At 39.7% G+C, this 19261-nt stretch overlaps 2 long non-coding RNA genes across 2 annotated transcripts; both read right to left on the minus strand.

The window, feature by feature from the left end:
- Positions 1-391: 391 nt before the first annotated feature.
- LOC110103389 lies at positions 392-18728 on the minus strand. Its single transcript, XR_003701911.1, has 3 exons — positions 18364-18728; positions 2471-7207; positions 392-548 (listed from the first exon to the last, which is right to left on the minus strand). It is a non-coding gene; the product is annotated as an uncharacterized LOC110103389 (long non-coding RNA).
- On the minus strand, positions 13393-16064 carry LOC114580483. Its single transcript, XR_003701912.1, has 3 exons — positions 14712-16064; positions 14125-14486; positions 13393-13933 (listed from the first exon to the last, which is right to left on the minus strand). It is a non-coding gene; the product is annotated as an uncharacterized LOC114580483 (long non-coding RNA).
- Positions 18729-19261: the final 533 nt, after the last annotated feature.

The raw sequence follows: 19261 nt of genomic DNA on the forward strand, positions 1-19261 counted from the left end.
ACATTAAATTTGACTTATATTAAAAATAATAGAGATAGACTGACAAAAACTTGGTTGGAAAATATTAAAAATAACTTTTTTTATTAGATTTAAATGAGAATTTGACTCTTAACAAGAAACAATGAAGGAAAAAAATCCATGCATCCAACCCCAAGTAGTGGAATAATAGGATTAATCATTTGTTCCATATAAGATTGAAAACTATACATAGAGGGGTGCAAGCTTTGAACAAAATTAGGTTGCAACTAGTTTTCCTTATCACAAAGTGGATCCAGCGTTCAAACTGAAACTTCTAGAGCCTTCTTCAGCTTCTCCAAACTACCTTCTTACACCCTCGCTTCCATCATCTCCAAATGAGTTCTCCCACTGCAGATTACCAGCTGAGCCAAAAAATATATATATATGAGCAATTTGATAAAACATGAGATAGCATTAGGCAAGAGGAACAGGAGTGACACCGGACAAGAGGGTCGACAACTCCTCATCGACGATCCGGTGATCATGGCCAAGCACAACTCCAAGAACTCCTTGGGGAAAGAATCCACCACCTGAAATTAAATCTTAGAATACAGGATTCCAAGTAACAGGGAAAAAAGCCTACATTTTATTATTCTCCGAAGTTTCTCCTATTACAAGTATTGACTATGTATTTATAGACAAATATAGCAACATAGGCTACACACAACATAAAGAACATATATATATATATATATATATTGGGGCGGGTTGTGGGCTAGGCCAACGGCTATGGGTGTGAGAGTAGTGGGGGTCGGCGGGTAGTAGGAGGACGGCCGGGTTGGGGCCGGCGATTTGATGGGGAAGAAAAGGTGGTCGGGGTTTGAGGTAAGGTGGAGAGATGGCCGGCGGTTGAAAGCAAGGGAAGGAGTCGAACCATGAGTCTGGCATACTTCCGACGACTGGTGGGTGTTGTTTTGCCCACACCTTGGGACTTCACCACTCAAGAACTCAAAGCTCTCAAGAGAATCAGAAATATTTTATTAATCAAGCATTAACCCTAATACAAGACTAAGGACCTCTTATATAAGCCTCAAAAGAGAAAAGAAAATAAAAGACTAAGATGCCCTCAGCGCTACAACTCAAACTAACTACCCACAAGGGTAAAATAGGAAAAATTGAAATATAAAATAAACAATACATAAAATGCATCAAAAGTAAAGGCTCCTGATCGTGGCCGTCGATCTCCGGTGTCTCCTCTAATAAACATGTCAAAATCTCCTGTTGATGTCCTCATCAGTTGGATTACATTAAGGATCAGCCTAAGCCCTTATCTTTTTTCTTTAGTCATGGATGTTCTCACTACGCATTTGCAAGAGGATGTACCTTCGTGTATGTTTTTTGCTAATGATATTCTTCTTGTTCATAATACTAGAGAGGGAGTTGAAGGTAAACTCAAATTATGAAGGTCAACCATAGAATCTAAAGGTTTTCGTTTATGTAGATCTAAAACCGAACACATGGAGTGTAATTTTAGTAGTAATAGATTTAGTGGGGGTTTGTGACTTTGAACGATCAAGTCATTAATCAGTGTACTCGTTTTAGATATATTGAGTCTAATGTTCAGAGTAATGGTAAAATAGATGGGTGTATTATTAGTAGAATTCAAGCTGGATGGTTGAAGTGGAGGAATGTTACGGGTTTGTTGTGTGATAGAAAAGTACCACTCAATCTTAAGAAAAATTCTTATAAGATGGTGGTGAGACCTGCAATGCTTTATGGCGCAGAATGTTGGTCATTAAAGGAGAAAACATAAAATTAAGTTAAGTGTTGTTGAGATGAGGATGTTCAAATGGATACGTGGACTTACTCTTAGAGACAAGATACGAAACGAGCATATCCAAAAAAAGGTTGGAGTTGTTCGAATGACATATAAGATTAGAGAGAGTCGACTTAGATGGTTTGGTCATGTAAAATGTCGGCATCCTGATGACCCTGTTAGGAGAGTAATTGTATTAGATTTGGCCTATGTTAAGAGAGGTTGAGGTAGACCTAAATAGATTTAGTTAGTAAATATTAGAAATGGCCTTTCTTCACTAGATTTAAATGAGAATTTGACTCGTAACAAGACACAATGAAGAAAAAGGATTCATGTAGCCGACCCCACGTAATGGGATAAAGATTTGATGTTGTTGTATTATGTGGAGGCAGAGATGAAGCTTCCACATCTAGAACCTTCTTCAGCTGCTTCTCACCACTTCCATCTTCTCCAAAACGAGTTCTCCCACCGCTCCAGTCCAGTTGAGCCAAAAAGAACAATTTGGTAAGATCTTAGATGTAAATTTATTTGGGAAGCATAGAATTAGAAACAAGAAGCATGAATGATCCCTAATTGCATATCAGATTCAAAGCAATAGAAGGCGTCATTATATGTATAATCTAAGAGCATGATTTCCTTGGAATTAGCTTTCTTCATCACGTGTGAAACTAGAGATCAAGCTGGAACTTCTACAACCTTCTTCAACTATGCATCACTTCATCACAGCCGCACTCGATCATCCTCTCCACATGAATTCTCCCTCCACCCTGTCTGCCTCTCGCAAAGGAAAATGTGGATCTGGTATGAAAAAAATCATAATCCTTAAATGTATATTTATTGAAAGAGTATTGATCAAACAAAGCAAGTAGCCAATGCAATCACCAATTCCATATTATATTGAATGCTCTAAGGAACAAATAACTGTAAGCATAATCTCAGAGCATGATTTGCTTGCTATTAGTTTTCATTATCACATGAGGAATTCAAGACCTACCTGTGACTTTCAGATCCTTCCTCTTCGGCTTAACCTTACCTACTTCTTACAACCTTACTTCCATCATCCTTTCCATATAAATTCACCATCTTCCCCTCAAGAAGAGAGCAGAAATGGGCAATTTGGTAAGATAATAGAACAAAAATTAAAACATCAATTCTTTGGAAATATAGCTTTAGGCCCAAGCAACAGAAGTAATCCAAGATTTAAAACATCAATTCTTTGAAAAAGTGTATCAAGTTTTAACAAAGAACTAACAATCAGCATGCCAAGCAATTTCCAAGATTTTATCCTCTAAAGATTTACATACTCTGGATTTGCATGATTAATTAAATCCTACTTGAGTTAAGCCCTACTTGTAACCAAACAAAAATATTATAACCAAAATTCTCAAACAATTTTCCCCTTCACATGCAAAGTTATAACATATAACTTAAGCATCAATGATATTGAAATCTGATAAATCGGTATTTTGAAAAAAAAAAAACTCATTTATTTGTCCGTAAACCAAAAATATATTTCACAATATGATTAAAATTGCTTGATGTTGTTGTTGGAGAAAAATTATGACCCCAGGTAGTAAGATAAAGCTTGATGTTGTTGTTGATGAAAATTGCAAGCTCTCAAACTTTGGCTAGATTTAATTTAAAATCAACAATAATTTATAGCTTTAAAAATATGTCAAATATGAGATATTCAATTCCACACAAAATGCGGTAAATGAAAGCACAATCAAACATATTAAAATTAACATCAAGAAAATAATAGTTTGAAATTCATAATGAAACTACTTCCAACCTGACATGATGAATTGAGTTTATAATTAGAAACTTTTAAAAAACAAACTTACCACTACTGAATTTTAATTTTTATCCAGGCACATGAATCTTAAGAGTCAACAAAAAGTCCACTAGATTTTTCACATATGAAGATAAGGGAAAAGTAGAAGCAAAGTAGAGCGAGTGACAGGGAGATGCTCAAACAGCAAAGATGAATCCCTAATTCCATATTAGATGGAAAAATATAAAGAAGGTTTCCGTGGTATAAGCTTAGAGCGTCTTTAGGCTCCAACTAGTGTTCTTCATTACACGGGTAATCAGAAATTAAGCTTTCCAGAGCCTTGTTCAGCTTCTCCCCTCTGCAACCTTACATAGTCGCTTCCATCATCTTCTCCAATATGAGTTATTTAACCACCCCTCTCCAATTGAACCAAAAATAATAATTTGGTATGATCTTAGATGTAAATGAGTTTCGGGAGACACCAAAAGGAGTGGAGTCATCGCTGATTCCATATCAGATTGAAAACTATATAAGTCATCATTGCAGGCATGATCTCAGAGCACGATTTGCTTGGGATTAGTTTTCATCATCACATGTGAAACCAGCAATCAAGCTACCACTTCCAGTGCCTCCTTCAACTTCTCACTTCCTCACAATCACAATCTCACTCCATCATCCCCTCCACACGAATTCACTCACACACTACTTACAACCTGACTCTCATTATCCTCTTCATATGAATTCTCACTCTACCCCCAAGCTGAGCCAAAAAGGATAATTTGATGAGATACAAGAGAAAACAAATCTTTAAACATAAATTATTAGGCAATATTGTTTTCAAACAGCGGAAGTAATCCTAGATTCCACATCATATTGAAAACTAAGTGATTGCCTCTCCTTTACTTTTTCCTCACTTCCTTCTAATAACATTGCTTCCATCATCCTCTCCATACCAAAATCCACCTCTGTACCCAACTCTAGGCGATGCAAAAAGACAATTTGGCAAGCTCAGGCACTCAACGTTTATAACTACAGATTTATTTGGAGAGTATAGCTTTAGTCTTTCCTAAGTAAGATAGAACAGAACCAGAAAGAGAGAAAAATTCAGGCCCTCAAGATTATATAAGATAATCCAAGCATATCTAGAGTGAAGTACAGTTAACCGTATAGCTTTCAGGAAATAGTAATACTACGGTGAGCGAAAAACAGCCCTAAAGAAGTATCCATATTGTAGAAAGATGAGTCCAGCAGCAAAGCACTTTCCTTTGGGAAAGTAAGAGTAAACAAGAGAACGAAAAACCAAAGATACAATTTTGCCAAAATCCACGAAAGAATGATTTCCCTTTATTAAGGCGTTCTTGTAAACTATAAAAAAGTGTGCTGCAATCTCAGGCTTTCTTTGGATTGAAGGAATGTGAAGGAATGTGAAGGAAATTAAATGAAGGGGTAAGCTTGAACAGCAGAAAATCCCCCATTGTGGTTGCAAACATCAATTCGCTTGGGATTTGTTTGCTGCAAAGCAAGATGTAGGGGAAAGATGCACCAATTCCAGGAGGAATTATTACGTACGGAGTTCAGACATAAAGTTACGTCGGACTGTGAGTGTACACAGTGTATATACTGTGTACAAATGTACACTGTGTACTTTTGTACACAGCGTAACTCTACGTCCGGACTCTGCACAGATTAATCTTTCCGACTCCAAAGCATTCTACCTTGCTAAACTTTCTCTTTCATCACCGAGTGAAAATTGTGGCTCATGTTGCAGACTCAGGCTTCTCAAAGCCCGCTAGAGAAATATCATCCAAACGAACCCTAGGAAATGAAATCAAAGCGCTTTTTGCTAGCCAAACAAGCAGAACTTACTTTAAATATAAATTAATAAATTTTATTAAGGGGGATTTACATACATACAATTTTATATCATACTATTTACATATCTAACCCCCAAAATTTTAATATTTCATGCCTACCACCCATCATCCACTCCACTTGAATTCTCCCTCCAACCCATCGCTTGCAAAGAAAAAAGTGAAACTCTTATGATAAAAAAGACAATCATTAAATATAGATTTATTGACGGAGAATTGATCAAACAAATAGATTAGCCAATGTAATCACTGATTTCATATTAAATTGAAAAGTAAGGAACACCTCACTGTAAGCATGATTTGCTTGCCATTAGTTTCCATCATCACAGGAGGAACTCAAGATCAACCTATGACCACCAGATCTTCCCTCTTCAGCTTAAATTGAAATACTCCTTACAACATTACATCCATCATCCTCTTCATATGAATTCGCCAACTCCCCCTCGAGTTGAGTCAAAATGGGTACTGGGCACTTAGGTAAGATAAGAGAACCGATATTAAACAAAAAAATTAGTTGGGAAGTATAGCTTTAGGCCAAAGCAACCGAAGAAATCCAAGATTCCATATCATATTGAAAACTATAAAAAATGGCAGCACTGTCAGTATGCACTCAGAGCATGATTCACTTATGATTAGTTTTCTTCATTAAGTAAGTAACCAAAGATCAAGTTATTGCTTCCAGAGAATATCAATTGGCTTTTCCTCACGTTTTGATTAATCCATTTCAATCTCATTATAGGTTAAATACAACATCTCCCCCACCATTCATAAGATTCCAATGGATTTAAGAATTTCTCCCTCTTACAAATCTTAAACCCTGGAATATCACTGGATCCGTGGGTTAGAGCTTCGAACGAGTGGCTTGTCATTTCCTATTTAGGGTTTGTTTTTCCTCTTCAGAATTTATTCATTGTTGTTCTGCTTCGCATGAAGTAGGGTTTTGAAAGAGTCGAAGCTTCTCTGCCTCCTAATATATGTTGTTTCGGTCGGATTGGAAATCTCGTCGGGAGCTCGCCGCGAAGGTAACAATATTTCTCCCCTTCACACGCTTCTTTATCGAATTTGTAAATTCATGAAATCCGGCAAAAAAGTCGGATTTATGAAATCCGGGATTTAGGGCATAAATGGCGAAAACACCATGAAGTAGAGATTAGACTTACCGTGAGATTTTAACTTTGTATTTTTGGCATTTGGAAGGATTTTGCTCAAATCTTGCCTAAATTTGGCCAAAATCCTGCATCCAAACAGGCCCTCAGTGTGAACAAATAGTCTATTAGGTTTTTCGAATATGTAGATAGGAAAAGAGGGGAAGCGAGAAATAGAACAAATGCAGTAGTAGGGAGGAACTGAAAAAGCAAGATTAATCCCTAATTAGGTGGTATAAGCTTAGAGCATCAATAGTTTGAAACTAGTTTCCTTCATTACATGTGGATTTAGACTTTACGCTGGCATTTCCAGAGCCTTCTTCAATTTCTTCCCGCTGCTTCCATCTTATCCAATGAAGAGTTTTCCCACCTCTCCTCTCCAGTTGAACCAAAAAGAACAATTTGCTAAGATGCTATATGTAAAAATTATTTGGGGAGAATAAAATTAGACACGAGTAATCCGTAATACCATATCAGATTCAGAATAATAGAAGACATCAGAGAATGATTTGCTCGGGATTAGTTTTCTTCACCATGTGTGAAACTAGAGATTAAGCTTCCACTTCTAGAACATTCTTCAACTTCTCCTCACTTCCTCACAACCGCACTCCATCATCCTCTCCACATGAATTCTATCTCCATCCTGTCCCTCACAAAGAAAAAGATGAAACAGGAATGATCAAAAACATAATCCTTAAATGTAGATTTATTGAAGTATTAATCAAACAAATCAAGTAGTCAATGTAATCATTGATTCCATATCAGATTGAAAACTCTTAAGGAACAAAGCAATGTAAGCATGATCTCACAGCATGATTTGCTTGCTATTAGTTTTCATGATCACATGAGGACATCAAGACCAACCAATGATTTTAAGATTCTTCCTCAAAAAATAAAATAAAATAAAATTTAAAAAAAAAAAAGATTCTTCCTCCTTAGCTTAGCCCCGCGTACTCCTTGACAACATTGCTTCCATCATCCTCTTCATATGAATTCTCCATCTCCCCCTCAAGCTATGCTGAAATGGGCAATTTGGTAAGATAAGTGAACCAATATTAAAACATAAATTAATTGGAAAATATAGCTTTAGGCCCGAGCAACAAAAGTAATCCAAGATTCTGATAGGTACCACTTGAATATTCCAAGCGATTCCTATCGGATCTTCACCGATTCACCAATATTTCACTGTTTTCAATAGAAAACAGCCACCAACAATGGAAAAGCTGAGAGAAAAGGGAGAAAACTTTGGAAAAACAATAGCAAATAATTGTATTTCCTTAGTAGATGATAAAAACCAAAGCAAGATACAATGTTCTTCAATTCGAGAGGAAGAACAACTCTCCAACAATCTCCGGCAATGCCAAGAGCCCAAACAAGAAAACCTAGAAGACAAAACTCATTCAAAATCAAGATGATCCCTAATTCCCCTCATAACTCCCTATTAAAACAATCTAATACAAAATAAAAGCAAAAAAGCTTCTCTCTCCTTCCTTCTCCCTCCAAAAACACTTAAACCATGTTTGAATTTCAAGTGGACCCCACCCCAGCCCCCTTTGAAACTCCGCCGAATTCCTGCCCTGTTCCGCCCGGAGACTTGGCCGGCTGGCCGGTCCAGTTTGAGCCGTCCATGCTGGCCGCGTAACATTACCCCCTCCCAAAGTACCAACCTTTCCTCAATGAATCGAACTGCTCTGCACATCCTCTCCATGGCTCCATGTGCCTCAAGTCTGGACCGCTCCACCTAATCTCACTTCCTTTTCCCCCTCAGCAATGATGCGCACCCGTTCTTACTTCAATAGCTCCAGTTCACTTCCCATGTCCTCCCTCAATGTGCTGGCAACTCTGCTTCGACTGCATGCTTCCCACCACCTTCCTCAACTGTGAGACAGGAAAACGAGGTTATTCGGCTGTGGAGGAATGCCTCAATCTATATCCACCCCCGATTTCCTCCACTTCAAAACGGCCAAAAATATCTCACTGCGAGTTTCCATTTCTCCTTTGGCCATAATCCTCTGCGTATGGTGAGCTTCAAAAGTCCTGTCCGCGGAACCCAAAACTTATATCTCTCCTTTTCTGTCTGACTGCTTCCTCATTTAATCTGTCGCTCTAAGTAAGTGCCATCTGAGTCGCCAAACACCGAATCTCTTTCCTTCAAAATGCTGATTCCCACTGCATTACGGATGTCTTATGGTAGTGTACAAGGTGTGTGATCCCTAACCATTAAACACCTGAAAGGTGTCATCTTAGTAGCGAATGAGACATGTGTGTTACCAGATATTCCTGCCCAGGCTACCATGGGCCCACGTTTTACTTCGGTGGTATCAAACACGAAGCACCTCAAGTATTCTTCCAAATCCTATTCCCACTCCGTCTGCCCATCAGTCTGTGGATAAGTCTGCTCCTCTGCAATACGTCCCTACCGAAACAGTCCCTCCAAAAATGACTCAGGAATCACCTTGTCCCATCAAAACCAATTGGACGTCTGGTACCCATGCAGCGGCTATCTTCCCTCACAAACGCGTGCTGCTACCCGACAATGCTAGCGGGTGTCTCAAGGAAGAATGAGCATATGCTCAGCTGTCGACCACCACCAGTACAACCTGTGTAGCCTTCTGTTTGGAAGCCCATCAATGAATCCATAAACCTCCTCCCAAAACGTTCTCTGGTAGGCCAGAGCTGCAGTAATCCCCCTTGTGGCCATTTACATGTACCTGCTCGCTGGCAAGTATCATCACCTCCCACATCTCACTCTATGCTTCCTCATCCCCTCCAGTACAATTCCGCCTAACCGCTATAAGTTTTCTGCACTCCTGAATGCCCCTCCTATGCATCTCATGAACTCAATGTAACAGTTGGGAATATGATGGAAACCTAGGAATCACACTCCTTCCCTATAGAACAGTCTTTCCCCACAACTGAATAGCCCGGGTGGCTTCTCATCTGCTAACACCTCCTCTTGATTTCCTCAAAACTCCCATTTCTGAATGCGTCTCCTCTTATATGCTCCCCAATCTATCAATACTGGTACTGATTACAGCGATCCCCTGGAGCTCCCCCGATACAACTGATAAGGCATCGTCCTATATCTCTACCCCCCCATGGTCATGGATCTCGAATTCATATCCAACAGCTTGGACAACCACCTCTGTGGGGGGGGCGGCTTTTTTTTTCCCCTCGTTTTTTTTGTGGGGGGGGGGGACCCCCCAAATCCTCTTTGGCTGCTAACAAGTACTTCAGCTCCTCTGATCATTCTGACATAAGTGTCTCCCAATAAAAGTCTCCACTTCGATGGCCGTACAATCCGCATCAGCTCCTCTTCGCTTGACTACTCAGCCTCTAGCCGTATGACAGGACTGAACTGAATGTAAGCTATGCCTTGCCTCCTGCTCAACACTGCTCCCAATCCATAGCCATGAATCATCTGTACTCACCACAAAACCTGACTAAATTTGGCAGAGCAAGCACTGCCCGTCGTCATGCCTTCTTCACTTTCTCAAAGCCATCTGAAGCTGCTTCTCCCATAAAAACCCGTCCTTCTTCAACTGCTCTGCAAGGCCATGCTATGTGCTGTACCCCTCACGAACCTCTCTGTAATAGCCTGTCAGTCCCAAAAACCCTCGAGTCCTTCAAGTCTTGTTGAGGCCAACCAGCATTGCCTCACTTGCTTACTACGCCACTCCTCCGTGGATAATCACGTGCCCCAGGTACTCCACACCGTGCCTGAGCGAAGTCACACTTCTTGAAGTTGGCCTTCAACTTGATGCCCTCAGTACACCCAACACCCACTCTCAGGTGCTCTATGTGTTCCCCTCATCTGCTATTAAATTAAGGATGTCATCAAAAAATACCAACACAAACTGCGGAGTGTGCATGATGATCGTTCACAAAGCTTGGAAGTGCCGGACCTGTGGTGAGCCAAAAGGCATCACCAGAACTCTATGACCCTCATAGTCCTGAAAGCCGTCTTTCTGCACATCTTCCCCTCATCCTATCTCGTGATTAGACCTGGACTTCCAGACTCGACCTTGGAACAAGCTGCCTATGTAGTGCATCATTCAACTCATCAATCACAGATAGGAAACTTATCAGGCACAGTTCACTTGTTGAGAGCATCTATAATCTACACAGAACCTCCAACTCCACATCCTTCTTCTTCACAAGCAGCACTCGGACTAGAAAGACTCACACTGGGCTGGATATCCCCTTCTAGCATTTTCACAACCTTTCAATCTCATTCTTTCTGCACCTGAAGATATCCTGTAAGTACTCACAACTGATAGGAAACTCCTCTTTCAGGAATAATCTCGTGCTCCTGCTCTCGTCGTGGTAGTCCAACTTGGAGTTGGACACACATCCTCAATTCCTTGCCAACATGGTTGAACAAAGCAGGATGTCTTCCCTCCCCCTCCTCCTGCTCTCCAACTGTAAATCCACCCAGAATCATCCTCCTTCCTCCTGTAATGATTTTTCACAGGATCGGAGTACACTCCAGCTCTGCGACAATCCTGGTCCTCCCCTGCTTTACCTCTCCCTCTACGCTCAGCTCCATCACCATGGCCCCCAATTTACCTTGGTTCTCAACCCAAGAGTCTTAGCCACTCTAATGCCAAAAGACACTAGTGCACCCACTCAGGGCAGAAAATTCACCTCTACCACCCTATTCTCCTGTAGCTTCATCTCCCACCCCTTTGCAAGATCCCGGTGCTGGACTCAATCTTCCCGTCCCCATCATCACCCCATAGCTGCCTTGTCTTCAAGAGGCTCCTATCCCTTAGCTCACTCCGCCACAGGTGGGATAATGAAATTGGTTCGCCCCCACTGCTCCAATCAGAACCACATAAACCTCTTCCCCCTAATCTCCCCTCACCTTCATGTATGGCTAGGAAGTAGATCCCATCACAGAAATTAAGGAGACCTCGCTAACCTCCAACTTGATCAGTTGCTCCTCATCAGTATCATCACCCTCTTCAGGCGCCGTCTATATAACGGTGAAGCCCGAAGAATGCGTCCTTGCATCTATCTTCCTGAGAAACAAAACTTCTCCTCACATCTTAAACAAATGCCTGGCCCTCTTCTCTGCATTCCTTCCCAGTCAATTTTGAAGCTTCCAGCAGACTCTAGTCACCCCGCTCTCTCCTCCACTCTCTCTAGGTAGTAATGGCTTGGTTCCCCTTGTGCAATAAGTGTATGTCCTGGTGGGCCCATCCTGAGTGATGTTCCTCCACTGTGTGGGCGTTTCTTCTGGTCTCCCACCAACTGAGCAACATTCATCGCCGCTCCTCAAGATCTCTTGTCTCATGACCTTCACTGCATCTCTTTTGATCTCGTTTGAGCCCTCATAAAGTCCCCCCAACTAGTTGATAGCCCTCCATGTCCCCACAAGCTCTCATTCTTCCTAGTTCCTCCACTGTCCTCTGAATTGAGGGCAATAATGAATCTGTTCTGATGATCTCCCATGGGCTGCTCCCTTGAATCTTCCTGATAGCTTTCTTGAGAGTCCCTCCATCTCAAACCGGATCCCACTTATCCATTACTTAAACCAGGCAAAGCCGGCCCCTTCACAAAGCACATCACTAAGCCGCCATCATTCTCTCTCCTCCATCAGGCCATTTCAACTGCAAATACCTCTTCCACCTTGTGAATCCATCTCATCCACAGTTCCCCTCTTCGAAAACTGGCCATTTCAGCTTCTGTGCTCGTGTCCACCCGTATTGCCCTATCCCCCCATGGCCTCCTCTGTCCCAGCAATGGGATTTCCCAATCCTCTCTCTCCATATCGTGGCTACATCATCCCTCCTCGACACGTCGAATGCCATCTCTCCCCTCGCGCACCGCCATGTTGGTATGGATCCCCCTGGACGGTCACTGGGTCGGGCCTCCGACGACGCCACATCATCTCTCTTTCTTCCCGCCTGATGGACTCCCGAGCGCATCTCTCCGTTTCTTACCAGCATGTCCACCTTCCTCTTCCCCTTCCGGCGTGCCTTCTTCTTACCTTGCATCCACACCTTCTCCTCTTTCTCCGCTGCACAGCTCTTCTTGCCCTGATCCAACAACTTTTCATCATCTCCCCAATTGCAGAATTATCCCTCCATGAATTTCACTCAAACGTCGCCAATCGTCTCCTCAATTCCGCTAAAAATTGACCACTTCGGTCTCCAAGACTTCTACACGTTTAAGATCCATGGGAACCACGAAATGTCTCCGTCTCTTCCGAAAAGCAAAAATCTGCAGCGAAACAGTGGAAAACAGCCCCCCACCGTCCGGATCTTCGCTCTGATACCAATTTGATAGGTACCACTTGAATATTCCAAGCGATTCCTATCGGATCTTCACCGATTCACCAATATTTCACTGTTTTCAATAGAAAACAGCCACCAACAATGGAAAAGCTGAGAGAAAAGGGAGAAAACTTTGGAAAAACAATAGCAAATAATTGTATTTCCTTAGTAGATGATAAAAACCAAAGCAAGATACAATGTTCTTCAATTCGAGAGGAAGAACAACTCTCCAACAATCTCCGGCAATGCCAAGAGCCCAAACAAGAAAACCTAGAAGACAAAACTCATTCAAAATCAAGATGATCCCTAATTCCCCTCATAACTCCCTATTAAAACAATCTAATACAAAATAAAAGCAAAAGGACTTCTCTACCCTTCCTTCTCCCTCCAAAAACACTTAAACCATGTTTGAATTTCAAGTGGACCCCACCCCAGCCCCCTTTGAAACTTCCGCCTGATCCCTGGCCCGTCTCCGCCTCGCGTAGACTTGGACCGGCTGGGCCGGTCCAGGTTGAGCCGGTCCATGCTGGACCGGCGTAACAGATTCCTTATCAGAATGAAAACTATAAATATGGCATCACTGTTAGTACGAACTCAGAACATGATTCGCTTGGGATTAGTTTTCTTCATCACGTAAGGAACCAAAGATCAAGTTGCTGCTTCCAGAGCCTTTTCATTTGGCTTTTCCTCCCTTTTTTATTAAAAACATTGCTCCATCATACTGTTCATACTAATATCTAGGGTTTGCTTTTCCTCTTCTGCATTTATTCGTTGTTGTTCTGCTTCACATGAAGTAGGGTTTTGAAAGAGTTGAAGCTTCTCCGCCTTATAAGACACGTTGTTCCTGTCATATTGGAAATCGCCCCGGGAGTTCTCCGTGAAGGTAACAATATTTCTCCCCTTCACACGCTTCTTTGTCGAATTTATGAAATCCACAAAAAAAGTCAGATTTATGAAATCCAGGATTTAGGGCATAAATGGCCAAAACGCCATGAAGTAGAGATTAGACTTACCGTGAGATTTAACTTTGTATTTTCTTGGCGTTTGGCGGGATTTTGTTAAAATATTTCCGAAATTTGACCTAAATCCTGCATCCAAACAGGCCCTAACTGTGAATAAACAGTCTATTAGACTTTTCCAATATGCATATAAGGAAAGAGGGGAAGGGAGAAATAGAACAAATGCAGTAGTAGGGAGGCGCTGAAACAGCAAGATTAATCCCTAATTTAGAGGTATAAGCTTAGAGCATCAATATGTTGCAACTAGTTTTCTTCATTACATGTGGATTAAGACTTCAAGCTGACACTTCCAGAGCCTTCTTCAATTTCTTCCCACTGCCTCCATCTTATCCAATGAAGAGTTTTCCCACCTCTCCTCTCCAGTTGAACCAAAAGAACAATTTTTTAAGATCCTAAATGTAAAAATTATTTGGGGAGAATAGAATTAGACACGAGAAGGACTAATCCCTAATACCATATCAGATTCATAACAATAGAAGCCATCAGAGCATGATTTGTATGGGATTAGTTTTCTTCATCATGTGTGAAACTCAAGCTTCCACTTCTTGAACATTCTTCAACTTCTCCTCACTTCCTCACAACCGCACTCCATCATCCTCTCCAAATGAATTCTACCTCCATCCTGTCCCTCGCAAAGAAAAAAATGAAACTGGTATGATAAAAAACAAGATCCTATAATGTAGATTTATTGAAGTATTAATCAAACAAATCGAGAAGTCAACGTAATCATCGATTCCATATCATACTGAAAACTCTCAAGAAAAAAAAAAGTAATATAAGCATGATCTCATTAGCATGATTTGCTTGCTATTAGTTTTCACGATCACATGAGGACATAAAGACCAACCAAAGATTTCGAGATTCTTCCTCATTAGCTTAGCCCCGCATACTCCTTACAACATTGCTTCCATCATCCTCTTCATATGAATTCTCCATCTCCCCCTCAAGCAATGTTGAAATGGGCAATTTGGTAAGATAAGAGAACCAATATTAAAACATAAATTAGGAAAATATAGCTTTAGGCCCGAGCAACAGAAGCAATCCAAGATTCCTTATCAGATTGAAAACTATAAATATGACATCACTGTTAGTACGAACTCAGAACATGATTCGCTTGGATTAGTTTTCTTCATCACGTAAGGAACCAAAGATCAAGTTGCTGCTTCCAGAGCCTTTTCATTTGGCTTTTCCTCGTTTTTTTCTTAACAACATTGCTCCATCATACTCTTTATTACTAACATCCCCCCTTGTGTCCCCACTCTAGGCAAGGTAAAAGGTAATTGGCAAACTAAAGCACCCAATGATAATAAATGCAGATTTATTTGGGAAGTATACCTTTACTTGAACGTCTTTACCCTCAAGTAAGATCGAACATGGCGAGAAAGCAAGTAAAAATTATAAAAAATAGTCCAAGCATATCTAGAGTGAAGAGCAGCAAACAGTACAGTTTTCAGAAAATAATAATGCTAATGTGCACAAAAAAAAAATCCAAATGAAACCCCACACTCTTAGATGATGAATTAAGCGGCAAGGCAATTTCCTACAGAGAAGTAAGAGTAAAAAAGGAAAAAGTAAACCAAAGGTGCGACCAAAGCCTATGAAAGAACCAACATCCCTTAGGGCTTGTTCGGTATCCTATTTTACACAGGATTTAGGCATGATTTAACAGAAGTCCAGCTAAATGTTTGTTAAATCCTACTGTTTTGATTAATTCATTTCAACTTCAGTGTAGGTTAAATACAAGATCTGTCCACTATTCACAGTATTATTTAAGGATTTCACCCTCTTACAAATCTTAAACACCGGAACAAATGATCTAATAGTGTATCAAGATTTAGCAAGATTTAACAATTAACATGCCAAGAAATTTTCTTGTTCTAATATGCTCAAGATTAAAAATCTGAATTTAAAGGGTTAACTAAATCCTACTTGTAAACAAACAGAAAAGTTCCAACCAAACTTCTCAAACATTTTTTCCACTTCGCTTGCAGAGTTATAAACATAAAACTTAAGCATCAATGATATCAGAATTTGATGAAACTGTATTTCAAATAAGGGCTCATTTAATTGTCCACTATGTTGCACCGATACGAATACGGAGACACGGATACGACACGATACGGATACGGGACACATCAATTCTTAAAAATACATGATACGGGTACGGCGCGGACACGGCATCATAATTTATAAATCATACATAAAAATTAAGAAAGCAATCAAAGCATAATATTTGAAATTACAAAAAAAATGACAACAACATCATTTGTAGCCTTGTAGCTTATAATATCAAAATATAAGCATTAAATGTCTAGTGCAACAACAAAAGCATAAATATAAATTGTCTAGCACATAAAGTTTCAACTATTCAATAGAAGGGATGAAATGATTAGCTTCTTCAGTGGTTTGTCTTTGAACTTCTATATCATCTTTAATAAATATCATAGCTTTTAATTCAGGCTCATCAAGTGAAAGATTAGTAATTTCTAATATTCTCATATCATCAAGAGACTCAAATCCATCTCGAAAATGAGAGAACTTTGCTCACAGCCCCGGAAGTAAATATGACGCATCTTCTTTTTTTTCGGATTTCTTTTTGTTTTTCAACGAACACGTGTATCAGATACGCGTGTCCTTTTGAAAATAAATACTATTTTAATTGGACACGTCTTTGACGTATCCGACACGTATCGGTGGAGTATCGGAGGCGTATCCGTGTATCGGTGTATCGGATACAGCACGCCTTCATAAATAGGTGTATCGGTGCAACATAGATTATCCATAAACCAAAAACTTATTTCAAAATATATAAAAAAGGATTTAGTGGTATAAGCATACAACATCATTAGGCAGCAAATAGTTTCTTCATCACAAATGGAGACAGAGATTAAGCTACCACTTCCAAAGCTTTCTTCAGCTTTGCCCCACTTAGGGGTATAAGTCTGTCAAACTGACCCATGAGCCAGCTTGGGCTCAACTTGATAAGTGGCTCATGAGCCGAGTTCAACGAGCTAACAAGTCAAACTTGAGCCAGACTTGACTCGACTCGCTAGCTTGAGAGTCGGCTCATTTAAAAATATATAAATATAAAATGCACATAAAATATATTAGCATTCAAAATTTAAAGTACAAAGTTGTAAAAAAAATGTTTAAAAAAAATCTCATTTTCTTATATTAAGTGATTATTTATTATTTTTCTTTTAATTTCTTATTCATTTTATCATTATACTATAATAATTGCTTGAATTATAATCATTTTCTCTCTTTCATAATAAACAAGAAGCTCGTGGGCCGACTCAAACTCATAGAATAAAGCTCGAGTTCGAGCTCGAGCTATAACTAGATTAACTAATCAAGCACAAGCCACGGGTGACTCGAGCTAGACTCGAATTGTTTACACCCCCAGCCCCACTGCTTCCTTCCACCCATACTTGCATCATTTTCTCCAATATGAGTTCTCCACCACCACTCTTCAGTTGAGCCCCTAGAAACAATTTGATAAAATCATAGATGTAAATTTATTTGAGAAAATAGAACTAGACACAAGAATCCCTAATTCCATATCAAATTGAAAACTATAAACAAATCATTGCAGGTATAAACTTAAAGCATGATTTTCTTGGGATTAGTTTTCTTTATCACATGTGAAACGGGGATCACGCTGCCGCTTTCAACACCTTCTTGAACTTCTCCAGTACACACAATATCACTCCATCTTCCTCTCCACACCAATTCTCTCACATAATCCTTATCAACTGACTTTCATCATCCTATACATATGAATTCTCACTCTCCCTCTCTCAAGCTCAGCCAAAAAAAGATTATTTCATAAGATAAGAGAGTGAACCAATATTTAAACATAAATTATTTGGGAATATAGTTTTTGAACAGTAGAAATGATCCTAGATTCCACATCAGATTGAAAACAATAAAGAATTCATTGTTGGCATGACCTCTGATCACAATTTACTTGTAATTAATTTTCTTCCTAATGTAACGAAGACCAACCCGACGCTTCCAGAGCATCCCCTTTGGTTTTTGCTCATTTCCTTTTAATAACATTGCTTCCTTCATCCTCTCCATACCAAAATCCCCCTCTATCCCCACTCCACGCAATGCAAAAGGAAAATTTGGCAAGATCAGCCACCCCATGTTTAAAAATGCAGATTTATTTGGGAAGTATGGCTTTACTCTTCCCCAAGCAAAATAGAACAGGACAAGAAAACGAGAAAAAATTAAGGCCTTTAGGGGCCGTTTGGATACAGAATTTATGCAAGATTTGAGCAGGATTTACGTTAAATCCTACATCGCTAAAAAAAAAAAAAAAAAAAAAAAAAAAAAAAAAAAAAGAACCTAATGAAAATACTAATACAACGGTGCACAGAAAAAAGCCCTAATGAAATCTCCATATTGTAGGATGATGAGTTAAACAGCAAAGCATTTTACTTTGGGCAAGTAACAGTAAACAAGATAAAAGAAACCAACAGATATGATTTTACCAAAGCCCATGAAAGAATCAACATCTTTTATTAGGGCTTTCCGGTGGACTATAAAACAATGGGCGGCGATCTTAGGCTGTATTCGGATTGAAGGAATGTAAAGGAAATGAAATGAAGGCAGGCGAAGACTCGAGCATCAGAAAATTCCCCATTGCGGTTGCAAATATCAATTCACTTGGAACTAGTTCGCTGCAACGCAAGATGAATTAAGTGAAAGATCCGTCGCTTCCAGAGCCTTCTGCCTAGCAAAACGTAAGCATTCCATCACCGAGTGAAAATTGCGGATCTCGTTGTTGGCTCGATCTTCCCCGACACGCCCTGGAGACAGCCAAACAAACCCTAGAAAATGAAATTAAAGCTCTACGGCCAGTTTATCAAAGAAAAACATTTAACACAAATTCATACATTTTTTTTTCTAGTTGACTAAAAAAAATGAAGTGGCATAAAAGAAATATTTTGGAATTATTTGGATGAATCTAAAGTAGTAGTATAAAAAAAATTATTTGATTTGAAATAAAATAAATATAGTACAAAATTTAAAAATGGTGACGACTGGCAAATGATGATAGTGGTTGTCAGTGTCGACAATGGTGGCTAGTGATGGTTGACAGTGGGTGACAGCGAGCGATGATGGTGGTGGTGTCGTGGGTAGTGACGATGTTGCTGGAGGTCATTGATAGTGTTCGCCAACGAAGATCAAGTGAGGTTGCCTGCGATGTAAATCATTGTTGCTCAATATTGGACGAGTTTAGCTTAGCTAAAAAAATAAACTATAATGATTCACATTATATTTACCTCTCATTCACTTTTCATCCAACCAAACACCAAAATTATCAAATCTCCTATATTTGAAATACTTCACACCCATTTGGAATCCAACGAAACAACCACTTAGATA

This window comes from Dendrobium catenatum, unplaced genomic scaffold (assembly GCF_001605985.2).
Source record: "Dendrobium catenatum unplaced genomic scaffold, ASM160598v2 fragScaff_scaffold_1056, whole genome shotgun sequence".
Taxonomy (NCBI): Eukaryota; Viridiplantae; Streptophyta; class Magnoliopsida; order Asparagales; family Orchidaceae; genus Dendrobium; species Dendrobium catenatum.